The sequence below is a fragment of the Alnus glutinosa genome, chromosome 10 (assembly GCF_958979055.1).
Source record: "Alnus glutinosa chromosome 10, dhAlnGlut1.1, whole genome shotgun sequence".
NCBI lineage: Eukaryota > Viridiplantae > Streptophyta > Magnoliopsida > Fagales > Betulaceae > Alnus > Alnus glutinosa.
Window position 1 is genome coordinate 20,033,551 of NC_084895.1, and position 8,114 is coordinate 20,041,664.

At 36.9% G+C, this 8,114-nt stretch overlaps 1 pseudogene; it reads right to left on the minus strand.

Annotated features, from left to right (window-relative positions):
- Window positions 1-1,370: 1,370 nt before the first annotated feature.
- Window positions 1,371-5,808, minus strand: LOC133879159 (uncharacterized; annotated as a pseudogene).
- Between the last annotated feature and the right edge of the window lie 2,306 nt (window positions 5,809-8,114).

The following is an 8,114-nucleotide window of genomic DNA, read 5'->3' on the forward strand; positions in this document are numbered from 1 at the left end:
TGGAGCTCTCAACAGAACGAATACAACTAAGGTTGGGAAATACTGATGGATGATGGCTCAACATCCATATCTCTCAGCACAAGAGGATAATTTCTTCTCCAGCATTCTCACCATAAATTCCATTTTCCCTGGCAACCATATCAATTATTTCATTTTCTTCACCCACATCACCTCTAATACTGCCAGGAGCATCATTTACATCCTCACAATTCTCATCACGAGATGATACATCCTCATCCATTCAATTACTCTCATTCAGTAACTCTTTCTCCTGATTAGTACAATCCATATCAACAATTTCCTACTCAATTTACTAACTCACTGTTTGATATGATCCATTGCGATCTATGGGGCCATCTACTATGAAATCAAATGATAATTCTAGTTACTTTCTTACTATTGTGGATGACTTGAGTCATTCTACATGGGAAATTTCTGATACATTCTAAATCTCAAACATGCTCATTCATTCAATATTTCTTTCAAATGGTTGAAACTCACTTCAACACCAAAATTAAATGTTTACATTTGGATAATCACTACACAAACAAAAAAAATAAAATAAAAAACAAAAAAATAAGATTTTTTTACGTATCTACAATAATTCACTTTTCGCCACATCACTAATTAGCATGTGCTAATTAAATTTGGCAATTTGCTAAATATTTTTTAAAAAAATATATTGAAATTAAATTCATTAGTGATGTGGCAAATTTTCACACGTCAAATAGAATTGACGTGTCAAAATGCCACGTCACTAATGAATTTAATTTCAATATGTTTTTTTTAAAAAATATTTAGCAAAACGACACGTCAAGAAAGAGTAACGTGTTATTTGAAAATTAACGCATTTTGACATTTGAATAATTTTTGAGGTGACATTTTGATAGGTCAATACTTATTGACATAGCAAAATAACACGTTAAAAATTTATTAATTAATAATATTAATTGTATTAAAAAAAAATATTAATGATGTGTCATATGTGACATTTCAAGAATTTCTTAGACGTGTAACCATTGGCACGTCAAGACACAATTCCTGACCATCTTACCCACGTGATCACAAATGATTTAGTTCTCATTACGAGATGATACATCCTTATTCATACAGTTACTCTCATTTACTAACTCTTTATCCTGATTATTGATGTGTCAAAACGACACGTCAAGAAAGAATAACGTGTTATTTTATCATTAACATATTTTGACATTTAAATTATTTTTGACGTGACATTTTGACAGGTCAATACTTATTGACGTGGCAAAATAACACGTCAAAAATTTATTAATTAATAATATTAATTGTGTTTTAAAAAAAATATTAATGATGTGTCACATGTGACACGTCAAGAATTTCTTAGTGTGTTACTACTGGTACGTCAAGATACAATTCCTGACCACCTTGTTCAAGAGAAAACAATTCAAACAATTTTCATCACGAGATGATACATCCTCATTCACACAGTTACTCTCATTTACTAACTCTTTATCCTGATTAGTACAATCCATATCAACAATTTCCTGCTTAATGTTATCTACAGAATGTTTCTGAATGGGATCTAAAGTAGGCTGGCTGCTATCTAAATCAACTAGTGCATTTAACCGCTTCTGTACACCAACTGCTAAAGACACAGCATGATCACGAATCAAAGAATCATGGGGAGGTCAATCAATGCCTTGTGGTACTGAAATAAGCTGATAGATGGCATAGTAGATCCTCGTTTACGGCATATGTTAATAACTTTTAACATATGCTCACACAAATTGCCCATTTCTGCCCAACTGCAATTGCAAATACCAAACTGCGAACCAGGATTCCAGACAACATAAGCTTTATCTTGATTAAGCCGGTCAGCAACTTTTGCACATCGATCTACCTTCTATGACAACATCAGAGTCTGGAATCTTCAATGCTTTGCGCCAAGATGTTAAACCACTCACCCACTCATCTCTCCAATATCGTGAGAAATCATCCTTCCCCGAGTACTCATCAAGCAAGAAGTAAGAATATGTGCACTTTTGTACCCAACTTATCAACCAACCAATCGGCGCGTTGATAAACACCAGGGTCCTTCTCATTCAACAGCCTGAGGTTTAATTGGTTGTGGTGAAACTCCATTGCTGCATGCGCATGTCTCCTGGCTGGCAAGTGGAAGTGAATTTAGCGCTGCAATCCATGCTCCTGACTCCTGAGTCAGGAGAAATGTCTCAATTCAATAATAACTTACCAACAATGAACAAAACCAAAAACTACAGGCTATTTTAGAGCAAGACTTCATAATTTTACCCTATACAATTAAGATTGCTGACTCAATTGGCTGAGAATCATAGGACTGACCATATCCCCAAAAACAAGTACATAAATACACATACACACACACACCCCACAGATTTTGATATTGATAATTAGATCAACATTAAGTTCGGAAGCCCATAAATGATTTTGCAGGATATAGTCCATTCCAAGAAATGCCAGTAAATGTTGAAGAGCCAGAATAAGAGATACAATTCTCACACGAGGGAAAAAGAAATCCTCTATTTAGAAAGGGGAGACCAACCCATTCTCAGATACCATGTTGCTTTAAAGTAATCTAAAATCTGACTCATCGATAAAATCATCCAACAGTTCCTCAAACAAGCCAATGGTTCCTTGTCCTTGGCAGATTTTATCCACTGCCTGCATCTCAGTTGCCAAACATTTCTCTACTATGTTTTTATGCCATATATGACGGACCCGCCAAAAGCATATCAACACCGAGCACTCAAACACATCCCTGAGAAAAATGAATAAGACATATAAATTCAACAATTCAAGCGAGTACAAGTCATTTAAAAAATAAAAAAATAAAAAGAAAGAAAGAAATTACAGCTTATCATGCTAAAAGGTTCTGCTCCAGTACAATAAGTTTTCAGAAAGCTACTTATTCCAGACTGCCCAAGGCAAACTCATAAATTGGACTAGCAATCCAAAAGAAGTTTTTGGTCTGTCCCTTCAGCGTGATCACACATTTGCCATAAGCAATTATGTGCTCTGAAATTACTGAAGCCGCCTTTTCTTTCGAAAAGTAAATAATTATTTCATTTAAAAAGAGAAAGCTCCAGTACACAGGAACTATATTAGAGCAACTCCTAAAAATCACAATCTAAAAGTCCAAAAGATCCATAGATTTCGAAGAAGAAATGAAATGAACACTGCCTAAGGTAGACATCTAATGACACAGTTCTGAGGAATAAAAATTTACTTGAGTTCAAGATATTACTGAAGCTACTAATTTTGAGCCATAGAATACAACAAGAGATAGAGCATCAACAAGATGATCTGAATCAATAAGCAGTTACACCCTAAATTTAGCAGGTTAGAAACAGGGGTGCCAAGGGCTCAATATTGCTTTAGATCTTGTGGACCCATTTAAGATAAAACTGAATCAAGTGATTTGAAACAAACTAATCAAGTTGTCATCTAACAACCTCTCTAAGCCAATGAGATCCATGGAATAATTTTCTAAGAAAAGTAATTCTTCAAGCATATACTTAAACACATTCTGTTTGGAATTTGAGTGGTAGATTTAGCACTCAACCTGATTGTAAGGACATCAGCAAGCGGATCATCCACAATGAACCCAGCCAACTTCCAAGTAGGATCTTTTGTGCGAACTCTGTTGTAAAGAGCCCTCATCCATCTATGCACATCTGAACTAGCAAACCTTGGTGCTATTATCCAAGCTACAGGAATAGCCTTGTTGTCTGAGTTGAATACAACAAGACTGAATGGGATGCTAGATCAATTTGCAGAGAGAGCATAGTTAGTTTCTCATGACACTAAGGACTTTACACGAACTTTAAATAAAAAATGTAACAGCAAAATAAAAACAGACCTTGAATCAGAAGCCAGAAGGCTGTGGTTGCCAAATCGAATCATTTGTTGCAACTGCCACTCTGTTTGAATGCCCAAAGTGATAGGTTCGGAATCAGAGAAATCTTCATAAAAGAAAACATGATCCTGGTGGCTCTCAACCCACATGCTGATGCTGACTGCATCATCTGCATCCAGTTTATGTAGAACGTCGGATGCTCCTCTCCTGTCTCCGAACATACCGGTGGGTTAAAAGGTCATCACGGTTACAAGGCCCACCCTGTCTCTCTACTGATTCATTGTGCCTTTGCATTATGGTCTCCACAGAAACCCCAACATACAGTAGAGATAAGACCCGCAAAAGGAGGTCCTCTGAGATATATGGGGCAAACATAGCACGCATTCCAGCAGCCTTCTTGTCCTGTGGGCCATGGCATGGCAACCCCTTCTTATCTACAAGCTAATCGTCATCATATATGATGAGCGCTACTGATGGTTTGGCAATTAAGCGTTTCACGATAAAGTGGCAGGTGCACCCCCTCTTAGTATTTGGCTGGGCAGCATTTTTCTTCTTTGGGACATAAGTAGTCCTTCTGGGTCGTACAATGCCACCCTTCCTGTGGTCATCAGGACCAAAGGAACACCATTACCTACAAAATCAACATGATGACTTAAACTCATGATGCAGGCCCAGTTACTAGGAGCTGCTAAAGGGAAAAATTTCAACTTATAAGAATGCCACCAACTTTTGGCTTGTAAGCCATCTCTGGAGGCCATCACCGCCTTGCCTAAACATGAAATCTCGTTGGACAGTCTTTGTTTGCTGATTCACCCCGTACAAAATCATCTACTCTAGCAAAGGGGATTAGAACAACTCTATTAGTTTTGTCACACCAACCTTCCACCTTTGACCACACAAGGTCAGCAGAAGAAAACTCCAAGGTTGGAGGATTCTGTACAGGAAGGGACAGAATCTCATCCCATCTCGCCATCTGCTACAGTATACAGGCAAACAGCATCAACTAGAATATTTACAGATGAAAAATAAATTAAAAAAAGAAAAAAGAAACAAGCACACATCGTCCAATTAATTAGGGGATGAATGAATTTGTTCAGAGATGCTAACCATAAACCCAAGTTTAGAGACAACTAGACGGACGATACATACGATAACATTAAAAGAAGCACAAACGCCGAATTGAAACACATTGATACAACAAATCCGGAACCACAAGCAGATGACAATCTTGTCAACGGCCTCACATCAAGAGGAGATCAAACCTTCCCCCCCCCCCCCCCCGGGCCGCTGTTCTTCCTCTCTTTTTTTCTTGCTTTACAATAAACTCAACCCACCCCACCACCCCATACTCATGGTGGAAATGCCATTAGGCCCAACTCTGTGATATGTTTTAGGGCTTGAAGGGACAGCAAATGAGGTTTTTTTTTTTTTCAAACTCAGGGCATTCACAAATAAGAACAGATTCAAGGAAACGTAGGATTTCCAACAATACCATCTCAAAAAAATCCCCATAATCATTCGAATTGGCTATCAAGAAAAAGAAAGAGTGATATTATATTTTACTTAACCAAAAAAAAAAAAAAAAACCCAAAAATTTTCAGACAAAATTGCCCAAGTCAACAAATTAAACCTCGCAATTTCTCACGACCCAAATGATAAAAACTCTGACACCATGAAAAAATCTTTCATTTTCCTTTTCTTTCTCACATTTTCTTGGCAACCAAACAGATTAATTTTCTTCCAAAAGAAACCCTTTTGCAGATGAGTGAAGTAGCTAAACTACCACATAAACAGATGTGAAAAGCATTCCCATATCTACATTTGTGCATACACTACTACTATACATATAAAGAAAGCTATATATATACCCATATTATATATACAGTATTTGGGTTTACCTGGTGAAGAAGCTTTGTGAGGTGTGGCGCTGTTGTTCAGTGAGAGAGGAAATTAACTAGCGGAGGAGGGCAGCGGTTAAGAAAATATGAAATGACAAAAATACCCCTGCCCTATAACTAACTGGATACTCTACGGAGAGATCCTGTTCCAGCGGTTAAACGGTACCGGTGAACCATAAGCCTAAAACCTTGTGTTTTGCTTTTTTTTTTTTTTTTTTTTTTTTTTTTTTTGGTACTTTGAAGTGATTTTGATATTAAAATTTGAGTAAGGCTTAATACCGCAATCCATCACATTCTTGTCATGAGCATTACCCATTAGCTTTTGTTAAAAATAATAATAATAATAATAAAATTCAACCCTTTATGAGCACTCCTACATTAATTTAGTAAAATAAAGGTGGGGCGAGCATATGGTATATAATATTTCTCTTAAAATTTTGATTTTTAATCTGCATATCCGAATTTAAAGTATGCCTCCATTCAATATATATATTATTATTTTTTTCAAATAGATATGAAAATAATTGAAAAATATAAGGGTAAATCTAAGATAAATCCCTAAGTCAAAGTGTCAATATTTTAAATAACACCTCAAGTTTTTTTTTTTTTTTTTCATTTTTTACTGGATAAATTTTTTGTGAATTTGATATGGACCATTTCGTTGAATTTCCAGCCAAATTGCAATGTCTATTAGTGCCACGTCAAATTGCCCTCATGTTTGGAGTTGTTGATGCAGTTTTTGTTATGGCTTTACCGGCGATGGGCTATGTTAAGGATCTGGCAGTCCAGAGACCGAGGATACTCTAATACTTAAATGAGCATTCTAACTTAGAGTGAGAATAAAGTAATGAGCTAGGGTTTTTAGGAGACCCAGCATCCCTTTATCTGATGCCATGTGTCCCTTTTGTAGGTTTTTTTTTTTTTTTGGTCGTTGAGTTATTGTAAAACTTGAGGTATATACTACATTTGTTAGTGTATTTATGGTACAATTTGAAAATTAATCTCTCTACTTTGTAATTCTTACATCTTGGCTATGTAAACCATAATCTACATAAATTATAACTTCCAAGATTTTCATTATCATGAATTTTCACAATAAATGGATAAAAGAAACATACTAGCATCCATATTAAAGTCTTCTTCAAAGCTCAAACATTAGGAAATAGTTTCTCTTACTTGACCCTTTTAAGATATACAAAGCTGATGGATATTATGCATATTTATAGGATAGAGAGAATCGGTTTCCTTTATTTATCACCATTAATTCTACTTTCCATTAAAGTCATAATTAAATAAGAAACCACTTCTCGTAGTTAATTAACCAACATTTCATTAAGGAGAATTAATTAACCATTAGTCAACAATTCATTAAGGATGACTAATTAACCAACATTAAGAGTCTAATAAATTGTTTTATGTGTCATGTCATTTGGGACATTAAATTCTTACATTTTTCCACTTGGATCCGGCTACTATGCGGTATAAGAAAATACCGCATATCTGCGGTACTTTTTTTTACCGCTGAGATTAATTGGGAAAGTAAGAGTCTAAATATGGTAGAAAATGCTATGGCCTACCCTTTAAGCTCTCCTTTATTGCCCTTTGCTGAACGGGTATGACCAAAATGCCCTCGACCCACCTTTTTCCCAAGCTCGAACCAAACCCCGAAGTCCTTCGCCTAACCTCTCCGCTGGAGATCGCCATGATCGGAACACCAACTCTGCGACCCTTCCGCGGAGACTGCCGCAACATTACAAATATCTTCCAACTCCGTCTTCGGCGATACCCACTCTAGGAAGGCCACGCTGGCACACTCCCCAGCCAGCCCCAACCCCAACCCCAACCCCTTACAAATATCCTCCAACTTCGTCTCCGACGATACCCCCTTCAGGAAATCCACGCTGGCACACTCCTATGCAGCCCCTTCCCGAGCCAACTCTCGTGATTGAGGATATGGTATACGTTGCTGTGGGAAAAGAAGTGAAAGAGTGCAGATTAATCCTGTTGTGGGCTTTATAGAACTCTAGAGGAAAGCGAATTTGCATCCTTCACATTCATCAACCTGCACAGCTCATCCCCTTTAGTGAGTCCCAAATACTGACATGCATGTAATATTTTCGGCTAGCTGGGGTTCTATATCTGATGAAGTTATACCTTTAATTTTTTTCCTCTAAGAATTTGGTTTTTCTACTGCCGTCTGTTTTACCAAATTTTTCTGTTTGTTTTATTCATGGCGATCCGGTGAAGACGTCAGGCGAAGAACTTTGGTGTTCAAGCTTGGGAAAAAGGGGGGTCGAGGGCACTTTGGTCATACCCGTTCTGAAAAGGGCAATAAAGGAGAA